The following is a 14,524-nucleotide window of genomic DNA, read 5'->3' as shown; positions in this document are numbered from 1 at the left end:
ATGTTATATACCTTAAACTTACACAATGTTTTCTGTCAAATATATTTCAATTTTTAAAAAATGTAAAGCCAAATTAGATTTTCAAAAAAGAAAGAAAGTAAGTAAGGCGAATGGAATGGCCCCTCGTCGATTCTTTCTCCTAATGGATTTTCATTTCAAATGTCCACAGTCCCATCGGGTTCCCTATTTTACTTCTTCCCTCTGAGGTCTCAGAAAACGGCACCACCTTTTAGTTCAGCAGGTCAGCAAAGAAACTGTGAAAGACAGCTGCAGCCGCTGCCTCTCCCTCCTCCCCTCACCTCTGAGAGGCCTCTGTTATACAAATCCACTTATATCTGCTTAATTTCTCCCAGACCCCCATATTCACGGAAGAGAAATCTCTTCTGAACAAAGCTCTGGATTTTCTCTCCCTCTGACCTCCTCAGAGATGTTACTCCACACAGCCCTGCTTTCTTGCCTGGTCTTCAGCTATTTCCTCTCTATTAGCCTCTCCTTTCCCCACACACACGTGTTCCCTGCTAGCTATCATCCTCTCTCTCGCTTTTCCTCAACAGCCAGAGGAAGAGAACACAGCAGGAGCTGTTTCCGTTCTCTGTCCATTCATTTGCTCTTCCAGGTAACCTGCTCCAGCTTTACTTTCTCACCCAAATGTCTCTGAAGGTCAGGGGAGAAGTCACAAGTGTTAAATCCTAAAAACTCTTTTCAGTTCCTGCCTCTCAAGGCCTTTGGCAGCAGTTGACTGTGATGGCCTTTCCCTCTCAAGCACACTATCCTCCTTGTGTCCATGACATCCTTTCTCCTGCTTTCTCCCCTGTCTTCTGGTCACTTCTAGATGGTGTTTTAGGGGGCCTCATACTTAATGCCACTCTCTTCCCACCAAAATTTGTAGCCAACCAAAGATGGATTCAGGAGCCAAATGACTAGAGAATAAAATATCACCTTTTTATTAATATCCTATATTGAATATGGTTTAGATCGGGGTTTCTCAACCTTGCCACTATTGACATGTTGGGCCAAATAATTCTTTGTTTACATAGGGGGGTTGTCTGTGCCCTAGAGCAGTGGCCCCTAGCCTTTTTGGCGCCAGGGACCCATGCTCCTATGAGAATCGAATGCCTGGGGATCTGAGGTGCAGCTGAGGTGATGATGCTAGTGCAAGGTTCTGGCTGCAAATACAGATGAAGCTTTGTTCACTTACCTGCTGCTCCTCTCCTGTTGTGTGGCACAGTTCCTGACAGGCCACAGACTGATACCAGTCCATGGCCCAGGGTTTGGGGACTCCTGCCCGAGAGGATCTTTATCAGCATCCCTAACCTCTACCCAGTAAATGTCCTCTTTCTCATAATGACACTGCAATCTTACCCTCACCAATGGCTTCAACCACAATCCAAATCTGACGAATCCACTTCTCTGGCTTAGACCTTTCTCCTGGGCTTCCTTCCCACATGGCCAACTGCCAACTGAGTATCTCTACTTGGAGGTCCTCCTTAGTGCACATCCCAAACTAACTTCACTTTATTTCTCCCAAAGAAATACCCTGTCCTGGTGAATGGCAGCACCATCCACTCAGTGTCTAAATTGCATATCTGGGAGTTATCTTTGACGAAACCCCTTCCTGTACTCCCTATGTCCAAGTTGTGTCTATGTCTCATCAATCCTCTTATATAAATATCTTTAGAATTCATTCCATTTTCCCACCTTCTAATTTCTGGCCTCATCATTTCCTGATAGGATTATTGAAACATTCCCAAACTCATTTCCACCCTCATCATTCATTACTCCCTTTCCCTGTATTCAAGCAAATCACTAACACACACTAAACTCAGCTCCTTCAGTGTTTTCCCATTGTCCTTAGGACAATAAACCTTGCCTCACCCGACTTGCCCCTACAGTCTTACCTCTGCTATTTCCATATCATGGTCTCTTCTTACAGTTTCCCTAATACCCTTTCATGCCTCTGTGCCATGTGCCTGCCTCTGGCCCATGCCATTCTCTGTAGTACCTCCCATTTGCCTGGCTAACACGTTCTCAGTCTTTAAGACACAGAAAGGAAACATTCATTTTGGAAAGCTAGGTTTGACATCTTCCAGTTTAGATTAAATATGCCTTATCTCTACCCTCATAGTACCCTATATGTTTTCTCTTTTATATATTTTCATAACATTATTATGGGCTTCCCACTAATTTGTGAGCTTCTTGCAGGTAGTGACCATGTAATAAACATTTTTGTGGAGTAGGCACTCAGTAAATATTTGCCAAATAAATAAATGAATCATTTTTACTGATTGCTTCATTTTTCCTGTTTTAAAGTTACCAAATTTAGAGTCTCTGCCCCCAATATACTTCTTATTGCAGTGTCCAGCAATAAAGAAGTTGAAGGGCAAAGAATAAAACCTATCTGAGGAGTACATCCTGTCCAAAGGAATCAAAAGCCTCTCACAGGCTCTTATATACCGAACACACTGAGAAAAAAATGTTATACACACACTGAGTCATCCTAGGTTTTCTCTCACAATAGAAAACCTTTTGTGACTCAATATTTCTCCTCTGGAAGAAGAGATTTTTTTTTCTCCCATTCCATAATAATTTCTCCCACAAGATTCTCAGAAAAGCTTTTCTTTCTTTATTAAATATTTCTTGAGGTGGAAGAGAATTTTTTTTTTCAACCATCACAAATACTAGATTCAGTCTTTAAATGAAATATTCCTGTCAGAAGAATGTAAAACTAAACATTTCTCTTAAAGCTATACTTTAAAATTATATGCTAAAATTCATTTGCAATAAAAACCAATTTTCAACCACACAACCATTAATTAATTCAACACTATAAACTAACAATCAGCAATGCAAGATAAGAAAGTTGCCAATATTTCCACATTCAAATATAATAAATATGGTATAGACTTTTTGTTCTTTTTGGCAACGTAGTACCTTTGAACACCATTGCCTCATGACTCTTGGTGGGAGGCAGAGAATACCTCCTACTTCAGAAACCTCTCCAGCCTGCCATGGAGCTGGCTGCAGACTGTGCCCAAGCTCTGCCAATCATATAAGATGGGCTGGTCTTTGAATCAACCTGGGAAAGCAGACCTCACATGTAATCCTTCGTAGTAAGAGTGGCGGCATCTGCACACATTTTCCAGACACAGCTTGGGCAGCTGGAGTAAAGCTTCTGGCAGGAGCATCTATTGCTCAGAGTTGGGAGTATTATCTGGATAGGCCACAGCAACTGTGCCCAGGCATGCAACAATGGTTCACCACTGCAGCAGCTCTGAGGTTGACTTTAGGCATTGCTCCTAGTTGTTTATCTCTATGCCTCGTTCTCCAGCACTCCCAGAAGTACTCTGAGCTATCTAATTCCCTTTAATCAATTCTTTTTCTTTCAAACAGCCAGAATTAATTTCTATTGTTTGCAACAAAGAACCCTAATATAGAAATAAATGTTTGTATACGATAAATCCCTCAAAATTTTCCCCTCAGTAGAATAGAAGAGGAGAGAATGGAGAGAGAATAAGACTGGCCTATGTGGTCCAATAAACCAGCATTTACCCAAATGTCTGTAGATCACCTGCACCACAGTCATGTGGAATCGGCTTATCAAAATGCAGATTCTCTCCCCAGACCCACAGAATCCAGCAGGTAACCTGAGCAACTACATTTCTAACCAGGGACCAAGGGATTGTCATAAACAGTAAACTTTAGGAGCCATTGCTATATACTGAAGTTCTCAAGTGTCAGGACCACTTCTTATGTTTGTACCCACCAATTCCAACCCAGTAATCATCAGAAGACTACCTGCTGTCACTAAGTAGAAAATTGATAAACATTGAACAAGTCACCTGATACCTCTGGCCTTCAGCTTTCTTAAAGTACTTTCACATTGTGACATAATGGTGAATAGAAACTTGTGAAAGGTAAATGGCCAATGTTAATTATTCCATAATCTGAGGAATTAATGAAATTACAGCAGTAATGACAAATGCCTATGTAGATAAAGTTATACATTAACACTTCAAGTGGAACGATCTAAATTTAAATAGATAAGAAACACGAGTAATGATGAGATCTTAAGACCCATTATGAGTGCATTCAAAATGATATAGCTACAAGCCCTCACCTTAAGAAAAACATGGAAATGTATATTATAAAAGATGAGACATTTTTGCCATAATATTTTATAACAACTCCATTTCTAGGAACTTAAACCTGAAATCACAAGTAGTCCTCTACAAGTCTTTAACAAAATCTCCAAATGTTATAACTACACGTTACGATAACAATATCCATCTTAGCATTAACGTTCCAGTTTCTATCTCGAATCATCTGCATCATGCATATCCCTAAAAATAATCTATTATTTATGCTTATGAAGAGAACTTTATGGCAGGCGGATATACCAAATATTCCATTTGCTCCCCATTGTCCTCTACATTTCCTAGTCTCCTTGAAATTAGAGGAAGTCAGGCATCTATTTCTTACCGGTGAAGATTAACATTGATCTGCGCTGCTTCCAGTCCAACGCGAAGAAAACCCACATGAAAAATTTCAGTCCTCTCTCTTACCTGCCATGGGTACTGAGGAACTAAGCGGCCTGAGTATTCCAGATGGGGCAGCCAGAGAGTGGTGTGATGAGCCTGGGTTGCTAAGTGATAACGTGGGGCGTGCCCCCCTAATGGCCCTGCAAGAACATAAAGTGCAAAAGAGAAATAAACTTCTATTACATCAAATCCCTGAGCATTTAGATTGTTTCTGCATCATAACTAAACTAATGTATTTTCTAATATCAACATTTCCTCCATTCTATAACTTATGAGAACATAGGTGAGTTGTAGGGACTAGAGTGAAGAAGGGGAGGAGACAAGTTAAGGGGCACTGTGCACCTTCCCTGATGGAGACTGGCAGCTCCCACTCTTTTCTGTCACAGTGGAAGGAGAAGCAAGAATCAGCCCACACAAATGTGAGCACCATCCACTCTGGAAACACGTCGAGTTCTCTGGATATCAGAAACTAAAACCATCCAAGAACCGATTAACAATGATCCTCTTTAAAGTATTTTAAAAGAGAAAATTTAGAGAAAGTTTCATATTTCCTCTTGAAAAGTTAATGTTCTTTACCAAGGTAAAACCAGAATTATGGCTTCATATACCTGATTTTAATCTTATTGTTTAAAAGCCCAGGTGAGGATAAAAAGGCAGTGTAGAAAAATCATAAATACCTTATTGAATAAACCAAATGCATCCAGAATGTTTTGCCTAGGGTTTTATGTATCTATAAAGATTTTATAAGATCTACAGAAATGGCTATTTTTGCTGTTGAAAGAGACTAATTTTATCCAGAGCACTATAGATATTATGAAAGAAAGAAATGTCTTTCTTTATTAATCACACAAATAAATGTAAAATTACAACTGTTCTAAGTACTAAATACTATGAAGAAAAAACACATGGTTCTTTGAAAGTGTAAAATAGAGGGACTTGACCTAGTCAGGGAGATGAGAGAGGGCTTCCTGGCCAGGAGCAATGAGGATGAGCCTGAGATCTCAGAAAAACAGCATTAGTTGCCTAGATGACAGGAAATCACAGAGTAGATGAACATGTACTGGAGTTGGAGAAAATGGTTTGTAGCAAGAAACATGGAATATTTTGAAAATTTGAAGAAGACCAATATAAATACAATCAGAGAGAAAAGTGAAAGCTCATTCTTTCCACATATTGCTAGTAAATAGCTTTGTTGTCCAAAAACATTAACAGGAAAATAGAGTATTTCCTAAGAATTTTTTCTCTTTCACTTCTATTTTATTACTTTACATTGAAATACATCCTTCTTCAAAGAGTAAAAAAGGCAAATTGCCAAAGGATCCGTATAATGTGAACCATTTGTGAATATTTCTGGAAGAATATATATTTTCTTTTGCTACATAGCAATACTGTCACAAGCTTAGCAGTTTTAAATCCCACACATTTATTAACTCACAGCTTTTGTGGGTCAGAAATCTTGGCTTGGCTTAGCCAGGTCCTCTGCTTCACTGTCTATTAAAAGCTTCCATTGGTTTGTCAGTCAGGGCTGCAGTCTCACCTGAAGGAAGGTCTACTGGGAAAGGATCCATTTGCAAGTTCACATGGCTGTCTGCAGGATTCAGTTCCTTGCAGGTTTTCTGAATGAGAGCTTCAGTTCCTTGCTGACTGTTGCCAAGAGGTCACCCTTAATTCCTTCCACATGGGACTTTCCGTATGGCAGCTTGCTTTATCAAAGCCAACAAGGGAGAGAATCTATTGAGAGAGTCTGTGAGCAAAAGAGAAGTTATAACCTTAAGTAACATTATCACAAAAGTGACATCGCTTCACCTTTGCCATATTCTGTTGATTAGAGGAGCGTTACAGATGCTGCCTACACTCAAGGGGTAAAGAGACACAAGGACATGAATATCAGGAGGCAGCGGTCATTGAGCCCTCTTAGAGTCTAACAAAACAAAAAATTATTAATGGGCCCTACTTTTGGATAGCGGGCAACAAGTTCTGGGGAGGAATTTTTTCCCTTTTATATCTTTCTGAGTAATTTGCATTTCGATCCCTTGTGTGTACACTTTTTATTTTTAATGAATATTTTCATACTATTCTCTCTTTGATAGAAGCAGATGGAATTAGCACATTTCCATAGGCAAAAGGTATCACCTCTCTTGGCATAAGGTGAAAATAAACATAAGGTACTGTTTCTCTGCCATCAAAACAATATGCTAATGACAGGGCAGAATACAGGTTATTTGTTTCTTTGAACTCAGTTACTTGGTTAATGGCCTAAATTCTTTGGGATAGTCTGATCATAAATGCAAATGTAATGGCAACTGAAAAGCATTTGATAATTTGAAACAATTATTTTGTGATTAAGTATAATTTATATACTTTTGTTAATTCATTCCACAAACATTTTGAGTACTTATTACATGCCTGACATTGGGTCACTCTTAATACTGAAATAAATAGGATTGAAAAATGAGTCTAGTATAATTTCCCAATTCAGTCTTTCACAGTTTTAAAATAAATTTTCTAATCTTATAAGAAAAATGATGATAAACTTGTTAATAAGAAACCAAGCCTCAAACTATTTTCTCTCCAGAAGTATTTTGATCCGATCTATCACTATATTGTTGGCACAGAACAAAGAACCCCAAAATTTCTTAATTCACAGCAGTAATTTCATGGTACTTCTAGACCAAAAGAAACATATAACTATTCATTCAGATTAGGTCCAAATGATTTAAAAAATATTTATGTTCTAACAACTTATTAAACATTTGAAAAATAATACATAGAATTTTAAAGAAGAAAATGATAATTTCATTATTTACCAATGTGCAGTGTGCACTTCATGAGCATTATACATCTTCTCAAACTTCGAAATCAGATTAGACTCTGCTGCCCTCATTTGCTGCTTGGTAGTTTGCAAACTGTCCTCTACCCCGGACACAGAGGGTGAGGAGATACCAAAGAAAGAGGCAGACCACTCTAGACTGGTAGGTGGCAGGTTTATGAAGCAAGAGGCTTGTCCTGGATGACTGCAAGGTAAGTAGATCCCCACATCCCCCAGAATCTTAAAAGTTTATATAGAGGCCTTAACTGGGTTCGGTCACATATATTGTCCAGATCATCTCAACATCACCTTATTCTCTCAAACACCTCCTAGTGTGGGAATGGGGAGTGGAACGTACATTCCAAGGACAGGGAAGGGGCTAGGGAGCCCCTGATTCCCTGGGTCAACCAGTGGTCATGTCCTTTCAGTGACCTCCTCCAACACTGCTCCACATTGATTTTCCTGAGATACTTATCTTTTTTTTTTTTTTATCACAGTAACTTCCTATACGCAAAGATATGACAACATAAAAGAATGGAGTATGACCTAAATTTGAAACTGTGAACTACCTTGATATAGTAGTTTACCCAGTATCCAACAGATGTTGAGTATTCCTGTTTACTTTAAAGATTTAAAACCTCCTGAGGCAACTCTGTGAATTTACTGCAGAGTACCAGGGCACCTAAGCACCTAGTTTGGGATTTGAAGCAGAGATCTAACAAATATTTAGGAAAAATGAAAATGCACAATCAATATCGACGTACCTATTTGCTATTTTCTACAAGAATCTTTCTACTAAAAGTTCAACTAAACCCAAATTGACCTCTGATATATTAAGATATCAAACCAAGTTGAAGAGGGCAAACGAACAGAAAAATTAAAGTCTAAAGATTCTAACAAATTTTTTAATTAGTAGAAGACACTAGTCATGTAAAATATACATGAAAATTCCGGTGCCCCTAAACATTCCTGTGAATTAACAAAAGTAGTTAATATTTACAAACTTTTAATATTTGGAATAAAATTTAAACTATAAGCATTCTGGGCAGGTGGATTCTAAGTTAATCAATACTTATGGAAAATTTGAGTGAGTTACTTGCAGATCATTCTTTATTAAAGAAGACACAAAATGTCCGAATTCTTATTCTAGATATACACAAGAAAGGACAAAGATTCAGCAGGCTCACTTTTCTTGTTACGCACTCAGTGATGGAATTTGTCCCCACGAAAGCAAGTGCGTTGTCATTAATCTCTTCTGAACATAACTGATCACTATCCTCTTGACCATTCTTCCTCAGTCTAGGGATGGAAATTTCTCCTGCCAGACACTTTGGTGAAACTGCAAAAGTGTCGCTACCAGAATTCCTTCCCCATGAGAAGTAAACTGAATTCACTTAACTGAATTTCTATCTGACCAATAAGGCTCATCTCCAAACACAGGTTTCAAGGCAGGACTGCATCAGCAAGATGGATTGTGCTCTCAGTCTGTGGCAGAGCTAGGTGCTGACCATACAACTATTGGAAAGTGAACTAGTGAGTCAACTTTTTAGGAACTGTCTTGGTTTTCATCTCACATTTAGAAAGAAAAAAATAGCGTGTCTATGTTTAACAGTTTTATCCATCTCTGCAGATTTTCAATTGGGCAATTGCATGTTAAAATAACAAACCTTTTCGTGGATGTAAAATTTGAACAAAAGAGTTTTTGCAATGACGTTTTTAAAGCATTGGTGTCTGTAGTATCTGTCAAGTCGAAAATCACCTTAAAGAAATAAGTTATTAAATATTAGGCTAATTAGACAAATTAAGGCACATTTCCTAGAATGAAGCACAATCTGGGTGCCAGACTATCATATTACAGTATCTGTACCTGCCTCAAATGGAATCGGTGTCAACTCATGAACCAAAGCCTGGTTGGCAGATGTGTTGATGTCTAAGGATCTTCATACATAATTACAAGTCCATGATTTTATTTAACAATATCTTTGATGGTACACACATATTCACAGTTAATCTAGCCTCCAAAGAGGAAGCTTGTTTTATTGTGATAATATGCATCATTACCTGCCTCCATTTACTATTCTAATTTACATACCTCCTCCGTCCGCAAATGGAGGTACTGTGGAAACACATATAGCCTTTGGATTCGGTTCAATCTGGATTTGATTCAAATTCTGCTACTTTCTAGCTTTGAAGCCATGAAGAATACTCTTAACCATTCTGAGCATCTCCTCTTCTAGAAAATGCTTCACAATGTTATTTGTAGAACTAAGTGGACATACAATGTGCCTAGTAAATGACATATTCTATTAATGATATATTCTCAAATAGATCTTACCTATCTTATATACAAGTTTAAAGACTATAGAGGCTTAAAAAATTTTCCTGGCCCAATCCTGGCCTTGAAGAATCTTCTTCTTCCAGACATCTTTTAAGATTACATGAACCAGTTATCTAACCTGAAATATTCAAGACAAGGTTTGGGGATATGAAATCTGCCCTGAGTTGACAACTAAAAGGTATTCAGAAAGTACTCAGGACAGAAGCTAAGTGGTGACTATAAATTCAATGACTTTAAAGAACAGACAAGAAAGCCATGCCCATTTGAATTCCTTACAGATCTCAATAATTGGTAATCTCTTGAAAACTGAAACTCTATTAATCTTGAAAATGGTACTACATTAATAACAAAGTCCAATTTTTCCTTACAGATATTAAAACAAAGCAGGCAATATTCCCTGAGTTTCAAACACTAAAACAGAAAAAAAATAGTTTATTTTGTATTTCGGCAAATTCACTTTTGTCTAAACAGTTTTCTAATTTCATTATAAATTTGTTTCTTTTGTTATATATTGATATTTTCTAATTTTATGCTGAATCTCTTATAATATTTTCTCAGTTTCCAAATATTTCAGAAACATTTTAGCTAAAACATTTCGGTAGCTAATCTACACTGAGGTATACAAATGCTCCTTGCTATTTGTAAAGAATATTATTGATGAACTGTTAAACATATTAGAAGGTTAATGCAAAGTGGAAATTAAGTTCATTTCAGTCAGTCACCATTCTAGGGTCATATCTGTAAAGCTATCATAAGATATTTAACCGCAACTGTGTAGAATCATGTAGCTGAACTTTTAAAAACTGGATTTTGCCTCATGTTATCCCCATTCTTATTAAAAGAACTGGCTAAATCTGCTAATAGGAGGGTTTTTCTCATGCAGCACTTAAGAATTAATAAGTAACATAACCATGAATTTACTCAGACAATATAATATGCATCAGATTTGACAACTATGAAAAGAAATATGTATATGGTTATTTATGATATTACAGGAAAAGGATTTACAGGCATGAAATATGTTTGATCATGTTCATTTTCTCTGTTCTCCGTATAATAAATGTTTAATAGAAAACAACAGAACCTCCATCTTTTATGAAGCTGCACAATTTCCTTAATCAGTAGAATCTAAGCAAATGACAAAACCTGCTCATCAGCCTGCCATGAAGAATGTTGTTTGTGAACAAAACTCTGCAGAATTAGGGAATTCCAATAGCAGTAAGAGGAATACGTAGGGCTGTTTACCTTGAGTAGTTTAGCCAACACATCCTTTAACATAAAGTGAGAACGGATGTTAATGTCTTAATACATTGCCCCAGTACCTTCATCAGTGATATTAATACTAATATAGGCTTTTCTACATGCCACCCTCAAAGCATTTAGCTCAAGCCTACAGAGCCAGACATGTGGGTACACTGTCCATCTTCTCTCTATATCTCACATTTTCTAGATATTGTTTCACTACAGATTACATCAAGACCAAAGATCTTAGTAAATGATAAGCTTTCTTTTTTGACACCTTGAAGCATAATGGAGTTGTCATAAGTTCTAATCTCATGTTAATACCATATACATAGTCCCTAATCAAGTTCTTAATTGACTCATTTGATGTAATTTCCACCTTAGAAATTTAGAGGACATTCTTTGCTACAAATTCAAATAATAACAGACTCCTGAGTTTAAAAACACTGTTCTTGATAATATGATTTAATATTTTAAGAAAAAAATATTTATATATTCCCATAAAATTTTGAAAGATCGCTCTCGGTGCTTCCTCATTCAGAAATCCATAAGGAATTATTATGTGGTTTGGAGGTATCTCTTTATTAATGAGGAAAAAAACACAAAGTAAAGCAGTTTTTATGAAACTAATATAAGATTTCTCCTTACCCAGACTGTTGAAAAGTCAGAGGGTCAGATGCAATTATAGCTAGAAATGGACCAGATGTGATATCTAAGTTGGAGAGCCCAGGCGGCCAAAATTCATAATATAGCTGCTTTCAAATATTGATGAGTGTCTGTAGGAAGGGCAATAACATGAGAAATGATGGACTTTGGAGGAAGGGTTTTGAGGAAAAGTGAAATTCGTAATAGGAAATTGAATGAAGCTTAATAGAACGAGCAAACTTTCAATGGGCAATTGAGAGAGGATAAGTGAAGTGGAAAAATTAAAATTGTTTCCTATAAAACTGAAAATACAAAAGATTATGCACTCTGGCTTGTATAATATAGAAGACCCATAAATATTGAATAGTGCTACTTATTAATAATACATTTAAAGCATCTTAAGATCCATAAAGGAAACTTGTAGAGAAAATGTAACTTATCCAGAGACAATGCAGTATCTCCTAAAAAAAAAAAAATCAAAAGATAGAATTATGTCCAAAAAAGTAGATAGATCTATCTATCAATAACCCTTCATATACAATGTATAATGTGAAAACAGTGCATCAATACTTCCCCTCCATTTACTCATTTTTTTTTCATAAATTGGGTTTAAGTTTATATATTACATTCTTGCTGGGTACTTAGAGATTTTTAAATGTGTATAAGAATACAAATAAAACCATAAAAGAAAAATATATAAGACATTTCCGACTTAGATAAAACTCATAAAAATGACTCTTTCCATCTCTACTTAAATCTATCAAAGACCACCCAAAAGTACGGAATTTAAATTCTGTGGGTTCCAAAAAGGGTAGGAAGTAGTTCAAAGCTTGAAGTAAACTTCAAGGAATAAGTAAAATGTGGAAGAATATCAGGGATCCAGAAATCCCAACTAACGTTCTAATATAAGCTTCCAAAACACACAAAAAAATAAACATTTTGTCAGGAACATGAAAATAGCCATGTAATACATGGCTCTATTTCTTCAAGAAAAAGAGAAACAAAGAAAGATTATGAGTGCTACCTTGTAAGAAATCTATCACTGAGAAAAGGAAAGAGAAAAAAAGAAATCTGTCACTACTATATTCAAACTACCTAAGCCCCATCTTCTCCCACCCACACACATTTTTTTCACCCTGATTCTATGCTTCACACACCTCCATGCATTATAATATCTTCCCCACATTGTAATATTATTTTTTTAATTTTCACTTCATTATACTAGGAATTGGATGAGAACCTTTAGGAAGTCCCTGGCACTGTGATCAGTGCTTTGTGTATAATCTCTCATTTAATTTATTCATCTAAATTTCCACTAAATAAATATACATTTGAGTTTTCAGACATCTTTTTAAAATACAAACCCCTCTAAAATATTTAAAACTTTGTCATCCACACTGTCCTGCAAATGTAAAGTAAGTCTGGTGAAAAGAAGAAGAAAGAGAATAGACGATGAGGAAGCCAATTCTGGACCACAATTTATGGCTGTGAGCCGGCCCTCAATAGAATGCCTTGGTGAGAAACAGAAGGTGACATCTGTGTGTTAACATCAGGGCACTTGGGATGAGCAATATTAGATGTCTGAGAGGGGCACAAAAGGAAGATGGGAGAATATTTAAAAGAACTTCTGTTTCAAGATTTTCCTAGGGGCCCGCGACAGGCTCAGGAAAAAAAAAAAAAATTATCTTCCTAATTCCAAATTTTAAAAACTTATACTGTTTTTCTCAGTGGATGTTGAATGAGTATTTTAGGTCTCTCCAGGGGCTTGCTTTGCTGTCTTATATAGAGCTATGCTTCTTAATTCCAAACATTTATCCAGCTTTCAGCTGAATTTTTAGAATATAATCCATTTTTTATATTGTGACTCCTTTAATGAACTATATACTTATTTCCAAACCTAAGACTTAGAGTCCTGAAATTTTCTGTGGTAGAAAATTGGCAGTTGAAAAATGAAAGATGTTTTAGGGGATATTGAGGGGAGGAATGAGATCAGGAATGACTATGAAAGCCTTCATATGCATGTTTCTAATCTCTAAAATAAAACAAGACCACCATCCAAATAAATAACTTTGTATACATCATAAAATAGGAACAATGGGGACTGAACAATAAGCTTCCATTTGTCATTCTTTGTACTTCCAGAAATTATCAAAATTTCCTTTTGTCACTTTTAATTATGTGTTGGCAATTTAATTTCATTGAATATAACTTGCCCTTCTTACTGCTCTTTCTTCTCTATTCAAAGTTCAATGCTTTTTTGGTTTGGTAATTTAAAATACCAAACCAAACCCTGCGTGTCACTTGTTCTCAGTAAGGCCACCTCAGCACACAGCTTGACACCCTCTCTTTGAACAGCTGCAGGACCACGGGCTGAGGCTTGGGTCTGCATTCTGTCCTTTCAGCATCTTACCTCTTCCAAAACTTCATTACCAAAACCTTACATTTGCTCTGTCAGACACTTACTTCCTTTTTCTTTTCCCAAGTTCGAGATTCCCCTTTTTTTCAATTATCATTAGTACATATTAAAGCTAAGATTGTTATAACTACCAAAAAGACATCTTGAAATAAAGCCACATATACTAAGTCCATGAGAAGAAACCTTAGATTGGGGAGGGGGATTATAAAGCTTATAAATATATAGATACATAAATATGAATCAAAAATAGTTATTAAATTTCATGAAAATTTTGTGTTGATCTATGAAATATTGATCTATTAAATAATTTTGTTATAATAGTAATACATGCATCACTAGCCCTGTCTACACACACACACACACACACACACACACACACACACACACAAATGCACAAAGGAAGAACACTTTCCTTGGCAGTGTTCAACATGCTGTTGGAGAAGGTGGGTATTTAGGGAGCTCTCTGTCATGAGGTTGAATGTGGGTCTCAAGAGAAAAGCTACAAAGGTATTTCCCTAATGAATGATCTGAGTGCC

At 36.6% G+C, this 14,524-nt stretch overlaps 1 long non-coding RNA gene across 1 annotated transcript in view; it reads right to left on the bottom strand.

Moving 5' to 3' along the window:
* Positions 1-4,514: 4,514 nt before the first annotated feature.
* LOC120621653 (uncharacterized) overlaps positions 4,515-14,524 on the bottom strand; it is a 222,121-nt gene continuing 212,111 nt past the window's right edge. The window contains exons 7-8 of the long non-coding RNA XR_005658229.1: positions 6,076-6,282; positions 4,515-4,678 (exon numbers count right to left, since the gene is read on the bottom strand). This is a non-coding gene — a long non-coding RNA (uncharacterized LOC120621653). The remainder of the gene's footprint in view (positions 4,679-6,075; positions 6,283-14,524) is intronic.

Source organism: Pteropus medius, unplaced genomic scaffold (assembly GCF_902729225.1).
Source record: "Pteropus medius unplaced genomic scaffold, Ma_sr-lr_union100, whole genome shotgun sequence".
NCBI lineage: Eukaryota > Metazoa > Chordata > Mammalia > Chiroptera > Pteropodidae > Pteropus > Pteropus medius.
The sequence above is the reverse complement of the archived record's forward strand: the minus strand, read 5'-3'. Positions and strand labels throughout refer to the sequence as shown.